Source organism: Prionailurus viverrinus, chromosome A1 (assembly GCF_022837055.1).
Source record: "Prionailurus viverrinus isolate Anna chromosome A1, UM_Priviv_1.0, whole genome shotgun sequence".
Lineage (NCBI taxonomy): Eukaryota > Metazoa > Chordata > Mammalia > Carnivora > Felidae > Prionailurus > Prionailurus viverrinus.
Window position 1 is genome coordinate 85,945,535 of NC_062561.1, and position 13,541 is coordinate 85,959,075.

The window sequence follows — 13,541 nt, forward strand, 5'->3', positions numbered from 1 at the left end:
CCCACAAACCATAAGATCATGACCTCAGCAGAAATCAGATGCTTAACTGACTGAACCAGCCAGGCACCCTGCAACACTAGCCTATTAATAAGAAAGTAATTTTAGCAAAAGATGCCAATAGGCCAAGCCCCTTAATAAGGCACAGTAGACAGTGATGCAAACTGAGCAAGTTTGATATTGTCAGACAAGAAGAGGGGTTTTAGGATGATGTTGCTCCAAGGGGATGCAAATCAAGCTTGTTGGGAGTCATCTTTTTTACATGAGTAGACCATACTAATATCTTACTATTTAGTAATTTGTTTATGAATTTTGAACTCCAGAAAACCTGCAGTTAAAATACACCTTCTATACATTTTACATATAAAATCCATTCTGTTATCTATGCTACAATCTGAGGAAATAAAATGAATACCACCTTAATCAGATTAAAGCTCTTGTACTAATTTGTCAGTACAGTCAAAAAAATGATTTAGGTGTTACTATTTTAGTTTGTACAGGGAAGATTGATTAATCTTCCCAGTATCTTGGGGAAGAAATGTTGTTTATTCAAACTTTTTCTTAATACAATCATTTATAGCATAAAACAATTAAAAGTGGAATTAACCATACGATCCAATAATCCCATTGATGGGTATTTAACCAAAGAAAATGAAAACTCTGATTCAAAAATATATATGGACCCTGATATTTATTGCAGTATTATTTACAATATCCAAGATTTGGAAGCACCCTAAGTGTTCATTGATAGATGAATTGATAAAAATGTGGATAAAGAAGATGTGGATAGACACACACACACACACACACACACACACACACCTACATATATACAACAGAATATCACTTAGCCATAAAGAAAGATAAAATCGTGCCATTTACAAAAACATGGAGGGATCTAAAGGGTATAATGCTAAGTGAAATAAGCCAGTCAAAGAAAGACAAATACACAAATCAATGTAATCTTAGTCATGACTGAAGGCAAAACATTCACACATACACTTTCTCTGGGCTCCCTTGACTACACTGTTCCTCAGACTGTAGATAAGGAGGTTTAGCACAGGGGTGAGGATAGTATAGAACACTGACACTACTTTATAATGGTTAGCTAACCTGTAGGATTTGGGTCGCATGTAGATAAAAATAGCAGCTCCATAAAACAGTCCCATCACAGAGATGAAAGTAGCATGTGTCAAAAGCCTTTTTGCCAGCTTCTCTAGAACACATCTGGAGAACTGCAGCAAGGATGAGACTAGGAAATCAGAACGAAAGAAAATGGGACCAGGATGATTATTAACATATAACAGACATGCATCACATGTTCAAAGAAAAACATATCAGCAGAAGCCCAGGGGCTTCACAGAAGAAATGATTGATCTCATGTGTATCACAAAATGGAAAACTTGGGGTGCCTAGAAGACTCAGTCAGTTAAGCATCTGACTTCAGCTCGGGTCATGATCTCATGGTTGGTGGGTTTGAGCCCAACATCAGGCTCTGTGCTGACAGCTCAGAGCCTAGAGTCTGCTTTAGATTTTGTGTCTTCCTCTGTCTCTCCACCTCCCCTGCTCATACTCTGTCTCTCAAAAATAAATAAACGTTAAAAACTATTTCTTAATGAAAATGGAAAGCTCAGGGCAGCAGAAGCCTGCTATCAGCTGACCCAGGAACCAAGACACCACAGTCATTCTCAGGCATAATTGCCAGCTCATGAGGACAGGGTATTTCAGTGGGTGGCAAACAGCCATATAGTGGTCATGGACATGGCTGCTAAGAGGAACCCCCCCCCCCCACCTTCCCAAAGTGTGGAAGATGAAGATCAGCAACCCAAGACCAGCATATGAGATGGACTTCTTGTCAGTCAAGTTGTCAGCTGCAATTTTGGGCACAATGGTGGAGACCAACTCTATGTTCATGAAGGAGAGTTGGCTCAGTAAGAAGTACATAGGCTGTGTATCCAGGCATCTTGATGAATCAGGAGAATCATGAGGATCTTGCCCACTGGGGAGGTGAAGACAGATCCATCACAAAGAGAACCAGGTGTGGTTAAAGAGTCCTAGGAGAATAAAATATGAGGTGGTGTTCTCATTTTTCATAATTTCAAAAAGTGTGACACTGCAAATGAAGAAATAGATGACAGAGTTTTCACCATTTACGATACTCTATTTGATTTACATATTTGTTGATAGGTGCATGTTTGAAAATTATAAACCTGTTTTACATCTCTCATCTGCCATTTACAAATATTTTAACTTGGACATAAAATTATTTATAACTTTTTTCCAATTTTTTTCATTTTCAACATTTTCTAAATAAGTATCCCCCACTTTTATTATTAATTAATTGGCATAATGAATAAACATTCTTGATAAATTGCAATTATATAATAAGTGTGTCTTTGCATCACTTAACACCCATATAAGTGAACAGGAGGACATTATTCACATAATTTGTAATTTACATTTGTACCTTTGCCATATATCATAGCCAATATTATTAGAAGCTGAGATCAATTAATGTGTTTAGCTATATAAAAGCTAGGTCTTTTATATGAGAGTTATACATATATAACTTATCAAAAGCTTTTTAAATTTATTTTTTAATTCCAGTATAACATACAGTGTTACATTATTTTCATGTGTACAACATAGTGATTCAACAATTCTATACATTACCCAGTGCTCATCAAGGTTAATGTACTTTTAATCTCCTCAGCTATGTCACCCATTCTCCCACCCACCTCCCACTGGTAACAACCACTTTGTTCTCTATTTTTAAGAGCCTGCTTCTTTTTGTTTGTTTGTCTCTCTTTCTCTTTGTTCATTAATTTTGTTTCTTAAATTCCAATTGTGAGTGAAATCGACTATACAGACTCTTAGGAATTTCCTACAGAGAAGTTATGTATACATTATATCTCTACCTGTTACTATTTTAGTTTGAAATGCAGAGAGACATCCCTACTTTGGATCTTTTACAAAATTGTCATCCACAAATCAAATTGGGGAATGCTAAAAATATGTTATTCACAAATCATTAGAATGTTTTTACACCACACCCCACAATAATTTTTTTTTAATTTTTTTAATGTTTATTTATTTTTGAGAGAGAGAGAGAGAGAGAGAGAGTGAACAGAATAGAAGAGAGATCGGGAGAGAGTATCTGAAGCAGGCTACAGGCTCTGAGCTGTCAGCACAGAGCCCTGACCCGCATGGAACTCACAAGCCATGAGATCATGACCTGGGCCAAAGTGGGGCGCTAACGGACTGAACCACCTAGACACCCCCCCCCCTAAATTTTTGAATTACAAAGGCAAATAATTTTGAATATTGTTATTTTTAATTGAGATATAACTTATAAACACGAGAATGCTCACATCTAAAGAATACATTTCAACCAGATTCAGTAACTTGGGCTTGTAACAATGAGCCTACTAACAAGAGACAATTCTCACCAGACCAGAAGTAAAACCACTCAAACAAGATAAAAACACTGGGGCCATTTGTATCTCTATCCTAGTTTGACTTCTAAAATTTTCTGCTACTTAAAATACAAAGCTGGTGTTTTGTTTTTAATTTCCTGTCTTTTTCTCAACTTAATATGTTTTTAAAGATTTTGCCAGAATTTTACATTTACAAAGGGTTTTCTCTTTTTGTTTAAAAATAATATTCCCATCTCTGAATACATTACTGTTTGTTATTCACTGTTTTTTTTAATGAACATGTGAGCTATCTTAAGTCTGGAAATTTTATGACTAAAACTGCTATTAACCTTTCTTTTGTGATAAGTGTTTTTATTTTATTTGGTAAATGCCAGACAAATTTTTAGGAAATAGTTTTACAAAATGGTTGTTCAATTTTGCATTTCCACCAACAAATCACAAGAGTACTATTTGTTCCAAATGACAATTATGGGTAATGTCAACCTTTTTCATTTTACATATTCTAGTATGGGGTAACTCAAGAAACTTTCATTGTGCATTTATCTAATGTGTAATGATTCCTAGAAATTTTGTGTTACCCTATTGCTTATGTATGTATCTTCCTTAGTGAACTATAAATTTTCATCATTAGAAAAACAAACAAATATGTAGATACTTCCAAAGCAAAAATAATTTCATGGATTGCTAGTAAATAGTGTATGACATTCATAGAATTATTTGGAATTTTGAAACATTATATTTGCATTTCTTGTTATTATTTTATTTTTATTACAATCTTTCTCTCTTCAGTTTTCAAAGACTATTTTAATTAAAATGGATATTTATGTAATACAACTCTTTGACTATGCCCATTGGTCTTCAATTGTACATTTACTTGTATATTTATTTTAATTATTCATCATAACATAACATTTCAATTCCATTGGCAAAATTATATCTTGAAAATCGGATACATTTTTTCTGCAGCAGGTAATTTTTGCCTACTGAAGAATGATAAGAAATAGGTTACAGAATTTAAGGTTTTGGTGTGTGTTCACTAAATGTTCCTTGTGTTTTAATGTTAAATGATTATATAGCTGCAATGATTTTCAGGAAAGAAATTTGGCACTTTTAAAGAGGTTGTTGGTTTTTCTATTCAACATATTTTTTTAATGTTTATTTATTTTTGAGAGAGGGAGACAGAGTATGAGTGAGGAAAGGGCAGAACAAGAGAGGGAGAGAGAATCTGAAGCAGGTTCCAGGCTCTGAGCTGTTAGCACAGAGCCCTATGCAGGGCTTGAACTCATGAACCGTGAGATCATGACCTGAGCCAAAGTTGGACACTTAACCAACTGAGCCACACAGGTGCCACAATAGGTTGTTGTTTTTTTCAAAGGAAATAATTATAAATATATAGAAATTTATTAATATATCTCTGAATTTGCAACTTTGTATTTATGTGCTCTCCAGAGACCTAACAATAAAATAAAAAATTAACTTTGAGACAGTAGTTTAACATAACACATTTAAAAGTTTACTTTCTTACTTTTCCCATTTTTGCTTAATCTGAATCCTATCTTTCACAACACCTTTATAGCAATTTCCCGAGTCTTATAATCTCTTTCTCATTAACCAAAAAAGACAAATAATCTAGAAAAGAAAATGTCAAGGAGAATGGAAAGTTCCAGTTTTACAAACTGCTGTGGCACTTTGGAAATGGCACCTATAGACTTTAGAAGAAGGGCTACTTGAGGAATTTTTTCCAAACCTGAATGCCATGCTTCAGCATTTCTAATTTTTTTAAATATATTTATTTATGAGAGAGACACACACACAGAACACAATAGGGGGAGGGGCAGGAAGGGAGACACAGAATCTGAAACAGGCTCTAGGCTCTGAGCTGTCAGCACAGAGCCCAACATGGGGCTCCAACCCACATACAGTGAAATCATGACTTGAGCCAAAGTCAGATGCTTAACCAACTGAGCCACCCAGGTGCCCCTCAGCATTTCTACTTGATCTTTACCCTTTTATTGTAGTTTAAACCTTGTTTGTGCTCCTCAATATAGTCATACTTTGATCCAAAGGTAATTTTGTTATATATTTTATATCTGTAAAAACTTTTAGATTCATACATTAGTTAATCCTTCATTCAAGTGGAGTAAAAATAGTTGAACATAATGAAATAATTGTATATAACACTAAAAGTAAACATAAAATGTCTTTAATTCATTAATTACTCTGTGTATTTTGGTTAACATTTCACTTTCATGTTTTCATTTTAATGATTACCATAATCTGAGAGGTACATTCAATATTTGCATTTTTTGAAAAAAGAAGGGAAGTATATTGGGGCTGAATTCATGGTTCCCTTCACAGAGATCTGAACTCAATTGTCTGATTTTAAATAGCTTGCAGTACAGTTATGCAAGTAGGGGTGGACATCCCCTCATACACAACACAGAAATCCATGGAACTTAACTAACCTTTCCCTTCCTAAAGAACAAGATGTTGTCCAATGAAGCCACTTTGTTGGGTTAAAATAGATTAACAATTACTGTGGAAAATGGTCTTCACATTTGAATGTGAGTTCTCACACCAGAATTTCAGGACTTAAACCCTTGGTTATAATTGGGGCATGTTGTCTAATCTCTGTGAGACCATACAGATCTCCAATTATAAACAATTAATAACTGTAAGATGCTAATCAATACTAGATGCTTAAATAGGGTCCACCATTCATAAATGCTCATTATTGTATACTTGACATAATAATTAGGTGTAAGACCAATAAATTAACTGATTTTTTTGTTATGTTTACTTTTATATTTAGTTATTTGTTACCCATTTAGTTGACTTATGAATCCACCAAGAATAAAAATAATCATCATTACTTAGATTAAACAGATCTTTTTATGTACGTCTCTGTAGTAGGCTGCCTGAATGATAAGTAGGTTCATTCACTGACTTCGCAAACATGCAGGAGACTCTCAACGCTGCAACAAGTGAGGTCAGCTTAGTGGCCTTCCCTAGAATTTTTATCAAATGTAAGAGACAGACCAAACACAGTTCCTTTAGCAGACAGTATGCTCTCAGGCCCTGAAGAATAGGAATAAAATATGCTAAGAAGAGAGGGTGTAATGGGGAAGGGCTCAGAAAGGTGGGATTTTTTTAATTAACAAATGCTTGATCTCACTTTGTTTAATCAGTCTGAATCAGACTATCTCCCTTCTGTCTCTGACACCAGGATTCTTCTGCTGTTCCCTGAGGAATGCCTGTCTATCTCTGTGACCCCACCCCACTCCACACAAAGAATTTCCTCATGTACCCTTCACTTCCTCTCCCAGCTGTCTCCTAGAGACCTATGTCACCTATCAAAGGGTGGGTATTTTCTCTTCCAGAAGCTACATGACACAGGACGTCAAGGTGGTAGGTGTCCTTCCTGTGTCTCCTTGGTCCTCTCAAACCATTTATCCAACTTCCCCCGGCATACTTTCAGGTACTTTGATGCAAATTCCCAGATTGAGGCATCACCCCATGCCTCTCACTATAGAAGAAGTGACATTGAAGCAGACACATGAATGCTGTGAGAAATGGTTAGACACCAAAGAGGAGGGACATGTTGGAAGCCTCTGGGGAACCAGTGAGCCCAGTGTGTTAGATGTGAAAGAACTCATCAACAGTGTTCTGTCCTGGGTGGTGTGAAATTGGTAATGTTTAATGAGGTGAGAGAAGAGGACCCTGGGGTAACATTAGGAACCAGGTAAGAAAAGGATGAGTAAATCATTCAGGGTACATAGAGCAAACATAAACTCAGACAGTGAAACTGTGGCTCAAATAAGATGAACTGTCAGAGCTGGCCAGTTCTAAGCAAGAAAGAGAAGCAAGGAAGAATAAACTAAAGAGAAAAAAATACCCACAAAAGAATATTTTTACATGAAACCTTAGATATTGGAAGACTGCAAAGACCTTAGAAATGGAGGGGAAGACTGTAGATGTGGAAGAAAGAATATGGGTGTGACAAAGCTGCAAGAAGGCAAGGTTATATAAGTATCAATGCTGTAGTTTCAGTGGAAATGGGAGCTCGAGATAGGGAGATTTGTGTTTTCCTTTGATTATTTGGTTGCCTGTTTCACAATTTATAGGGAGATTTGTGTTTTCCTTTGTTTGATTATTTGGTTGGTTGTTTCATATTTTTTTTAGTGCACCTGGGATCACATCTGTATGCATTGTAACCTAGCAACTTATATGCAATGCTCAAAACTGTGTTGCAAAAAGAATAAACTGGACTAAACAAAAAATGTATTTATGGGGAAGGAGAAATTGGAGTCAGACATTTATGTCAATTATCTTCACAATATCATAATCATTTGAGTTTCTATGTCATAAATGCATGTATTATACATTTTGAATAAGCATACTGGAATTATCCTAGATCCCTTACCCCCAAAATGTATGACCCAATAGGAATGTTAAAGATAACAAGAAAGAATCACAGGGAAACCTCTTGCCTTTTCCCTTCCCAAATTATTTTTTTTAATAATTTGGTGAGTTACTTTTCATTAATATTCACACATTATCATTATGAATAATAAGCTGCTTGTGGGCTCACAGGTTTCTGCTCCTGAACTCCTGTGTTTTATTTCCTGTACAACACATCCAGAATGAATGCAGGAGTACACATTATTACATGTATATGAAATTCATGGGATAAAGGAATGAGTGTGTGCTTCTGATCCCAACACTCTTTCACTGTCATTGTCCAAAGTGTACTTTATCAGGCACACTCTACTGACTTCAAGAAGAGTTGTGAAGCATGTGGTCACATGTGGATGGTACTGAAGTAGTACAGATTTAGACATTCCATTTAAAAAGGATAGAATTGATATTTTAGAGTCACCATGACCACACATGGTATGTAGCACTGTGAGAAGGAATAACCCAGGGGAATCATTTACACAAGTAGAACAGGTGGGAGATGATAATTTTCATAAGGAAGAGTGCAGAGATAAAGACAATTTGGGATAACTTTTTTCAGATTTCTGGTTTGGGCTATTGTAAATGGTGGTACCAATGGTGGTACATGTTTCATCGAACTTTGGCAGTTCGTGTTGGGCATGATGTATCTGATGTCGATGTGAGAATATCCTCACAGGACTCCCTTAAATGAGTTATGAAAGCAAAATGGAATAGATGTAAGATCACCTTGCAATGATTCTTTGGTGTATGTTTTTGTGTCCTGAAAAGTCAAGAGGAAAAAAAAGTTAATTATAATGTCAAATGGCTAGTATAAAATAAATTTGTGAACAGCTCAGCTGACTGATTTCATAATAAGGAACATTGCTTTGCTCCCCCACGCACATCTGTATGTGTGTATATGGGTGGGAAGCAAACCACATACTATCGTTCAACATAATGCATTTCTGTTTCTCCAAGAGAGCCTCATGAACCAATTTCACCAGGTACTGGTACACAATATAGTTCTGATTCACCACATCGAAATTTATTTCTTTACTCAGTTATATTCCTTCATATGCTGAATATCACACTCTCTTTTTCTAGTATATGATAGCTTAAATGCTTATTTAAAATATCAAGAAATAATAACAATAGTAATAATAAAGAAATGATAGAAATGGTAATATAGTAATTTTAGAAAAAATAATGAAACAATAGTAATAAGCATTGATTTCTGTGTAACTACTATATACTAAGGTCTGTTCCATGTGTGTGTGTACATGTTATTTTATGTGATGTCAAATTTAATCTGCAGAACAACCCTGTGAAGCATGTACCATTATCATCCATTTTGATAAAAATTAAAATCAGATACAATTTTATGTGTGATTGATGTGTTGTATTATAATAAGACATGATGTGACATATTTTAAAAATACTGTATTCACATTAAATTTTCTTGTTTATCTCTTTAAATCATGGAGATTTTAGATTTATATTGATACTTTCTTAATATAATTATTTGGGTCAGTAATATACATATTCCTAGGCAAAATCATGTCTATCATACATTTATGGCATATATTTTCCATGTCAAGTCCTTTAAATAAGCAATGATTTTATTCCATCCATATTTAGGAACATCATTGTCAGACTTCTTCATCTTCAATAAAATATTCTGTTACAGTTGTATGAATAATCAGTAACAACCACTGAATTGGAACCAGTTGCACAGCAACCATGTAAGTCTGATAACTGAAGTTTTATGATAGAACTTATAATTGCTAGATCAATTGGGTCATTGAGATTGTAAGGTTTTGTGTTTTTTTAGATTACATCAAAAAATAAAAGCAGTGTGGTCATTTAGTATAAAGTATAAGTGTGTATATTAGACTTACTATTACCCAGGGTTTCTATATCAAACACTTTTCAAAATAAATATTTTTTAGAAGAAATGACTGGTTGCTTTTGTCTTTTGTCTTACAGTCAAAACTTTAAAGATGCAGTGTCAGAGTATATATATCATTGAATAAATGTGTGGCCTTATTGATATTATTGATTGATTTCTTTCTTTAAATGTAAATTCCTTTAAATTTAAAGAAATATTTGAAATGATTTATTTATATACTGATAGATATGTCAGAGAAATGAAAAAAAATATTTTTGAATCCTGTTAACTCAAAATTAATGGATCCACGATGCATTTGAAAATTTTGATAATTGTAAAATAGTAAAAATAATTTAAGTGTAGTGAACTCACTGGGTAAACAGTATGGAGGCCTTTCACATACCTGGGAAGAAAGATTGGAATACAACAGTGTTTATAGTTAAACAAAAATGGCATCTAATGATACTAGCATTTTCTATATTTTTAATTTCTTAAAAATCTTTATTTTTGAGACAGAAAGAGACAGAACATGAGCAGGGGAGGGGCAAAGAGAGAGGGAGATGCAGAATCCGAAGCAGGTTCCAGGCTCTGAGGTGTCAGCACAGAGCCCGATGTGGGGCTCAAACCCATGAACTGCGAGATCATGACCTGAGCTGAAGTTGGCCACTTAACTGACTGAACCACCCAGGTGCCTCAATAGTAGCATTTTAGTCTCCAAACTTTTAGAATATAGGAAGATATAAACTGCATGTTACATTTCTTCATTACATTTAGCATTATTATACAAAAAAATAAAGCATTTAATGGCAGGTGGGGAGAAAGAGACTGTAACTTTTATTGGAGTTGCATATATTTGGAAGAATTTACTCTGTATGTAACATGTGTTTTCTCCATTTTTTATCTTCGTGTTAGGAAGCTCACCACTAGAGCATAGCATTTTGGATCCAAGGATAGATTTCACTCGACATTCTGAATGGCATAGAAGATATCATTTTATCTACCATTCTAACTTTATGGAGGATAGTCCAAATTCCTGATTGACTGGTAAGACAAAGAGTCCTAAAAAAATGGTTGTAGAAACTTCATATTCCCCATGGAAGTGAAAAGAAGAAAGTAAATGTAAGATGATGAAGCGGTTAGGGAATTTATCATGGAGTGTTTCAAATATCGGAAGACAAAATACAGACATTCTTGTGGAGGCAGCACAAACTCTTTAAAAATGTAAATATAATAGATGCATTGTTGAAAACTTTTGATTTCAAATCCATGGTCAAAAATTCCTTTAATAAGCATTTACTGAGAACCTACAATAGGCCAGGCAGTGCTTCATAATGGGAATTTTGTAGAAAATAGACATTATCCATACTTCCTAACACTAAAATTCAGTATGGATTTTTGAATGGGAATGAGTTGAACAAAGTAAATCATCAATGGAAAAAGGAAGAAAAGAAGGATAAAATTGGTTTGGGGAGTGGGAAAAACTCAACAGCTTTAGATAAGGATATATTGAATTTGAGTTGTCAGAAAGATTCATAGATTTTAGAGACTTACTTATGTTCCACCAGTTCATGGAAGTCATCGCTGTCCTTAAATCTGAATCTATGTCTATATAAAATTTTCTTGAGCTGTAGGTCAAACCAGTCAAAACTGCATGAACTACTTAAACATTCATATGTCTGCAAACTTCACTCAAATGCTAATCTTTTAATATTTAAAAATTATAGCAACACAGTGTTCACAATCCAGGACATTGAAATAGAATTAAGAGGCTTATTTCCTAATGAAGAATCTCAATATTCATTGTAATAAAATAAAAGAGAAAAATACAAATTATTCCTATTTCATCAGGAACACATTTGTATGCTTGCATCCCCAAAGTAAAAGCCAAAACTCCTTTCATTCAAACTTATGAATAGTTTTTAAAGATGGCAAATAACTTGTTTTATATTTGTTATTTATTTTTCATGATCTGCATCTGTATTTTCCAAAATTGTAAAATTTTGTGTGTATGTGTATAAGTATGTATGTGGGCATATTATTTATTTATTTATTTGTTTATTTATGTGTGTATGTAGGTCATACATACAGTTTCTGCTCATAATAGTAAAGGGACCAGTTAGATAGCCAGTATCCACATATAAACAATATAATTATTTAGAAGACAATATGATTCCCTATATAAACAATTAATGAAATATAATTCAATTTCTGGAATTGAAAAAACTAGTTAAAATAAAATATATTCTTATTTAATTGAATAAAACTTTCATGTACTTACATGTAAATACTGATATTTCAAATTGCAAACATAGATTAAACTAGTTTTTGTAGCATTTCATTACTTATTACTTTAGAAAAATTTAGAAATAACACATTTCATTTTCTTTAAGTTTTATCCAGATAAAAATGAGACAGAAAATTGAGTTCCATATTATATTCATTTACTCATGTATTAAAAATATATTATTCAGCATCTACAACCTACCAAGCATTGTGTTAGCCATTCATCTAATACAGAGTTCTAATGAAAGTTTCCAATTGGGAAATTCAAGTTCTGGTGGGTTAGAATCACAATAAACAGGAATGTATTTCATAAGTTTATTTAATATATAGAAGATGAAATTTGATTTGCAAAATACATCAAAGAGAGCAGAGGAGAAATATGGTAGTTATGGTTTTATTTTAAATTTTAAATTATGGTTGGTTAGGTGTCCGACTTTGGCTCAGGTCATGATCTCACAGTTTGTGAGTTCAGGCCCCTTGTCAGGCTCTGTGCTGACAGCTCAGAGCCTGAAGCCTGCTTTGGATTCTGTGTCTCCCTCTCTCTCTGTCCCTCCCCTGCTCATGCTCTGTATCTCTCTCTCTCTCTCTCTCTCTCAAAAATAAATAAACATTACATTAAAATAATTAAAAAAATAAATTATGGAAAGAGTCCAAATTTCCATTGACTGAAGAATAAAGAAGATGTGGCATATAAGTATAATGGAATATCATTCAGTCTTCAAAAAATGAAATCTTGCCATTTGCCAGGATGTGCTTGGAGCTAGAGTGTATTGTGCTAAGCAAGATAAGTCAGTCAGAGAAACACAAGTACTATATGATTTCACCAATGTGTGGGATTTAAGAAACAAAACAATGAACATAGGGGAAGAGGAAAAAAAAGAGAGAGGGAGGCAAACCATAAAATACTCCTAAATATAGAGAACAGATTGAGGGTTGCTGGAGGGGAGGTGAATAGAGGGTGGGCTAAATGGGTGATTGGCAATAAGACAGCACTTGTTATCATGAGCACTGGGTGTTATATGTAAGTGTTGAATCACTAATTTCTACTCCTGAAACCAGTATTACATTATATGTTAAATAACTATAATTTAAATAAAAATTTGAAACACAATTAAGAAGGAAAGAGAAAGAAAGAAAGAAGAAAGAAAGAAAGAAAGAAAGAAAGAGAAAACAGTGTTTACAGTTAGGTCTCCTGGAAAAGGTGACACTTGACAAAGATTGAACCAAAATAAAGAATATGGAATTGAGACTATGAGACTACATGGAGTAAATAGCTCACTCAATGTACTCAATATCATCAGTTGATTCAAACAAATAAATGACAATGTTGTGAAACAAGCCCACTTCAAAAACTGGTTGACATTCCATTAACTTTAATTGCAAAATATGCATCACTAACTCTCACTTTATTGTGCATCTAAATGTAAATGAGTTTAATATTTACGCTACTCTATTTTAGTTCTATTTTATTTTCTACTTTAGGAAAAAGAGAGACGTTC

General features: G+C 34.0%; 1 pseudogene; it reads right to left on the bottom strand.

Moving 5' to 3' along the window:
* Positions 1–962: 962 nt before the first annotated feature.
* On the bottom strand, positions 963–2,147 carry LOC125163934 (olfactory receptor 2T8-like; annotated as a pseudogene).
* Positions 2,148–13,541: the final 11,394 nt, after the last annotated feature.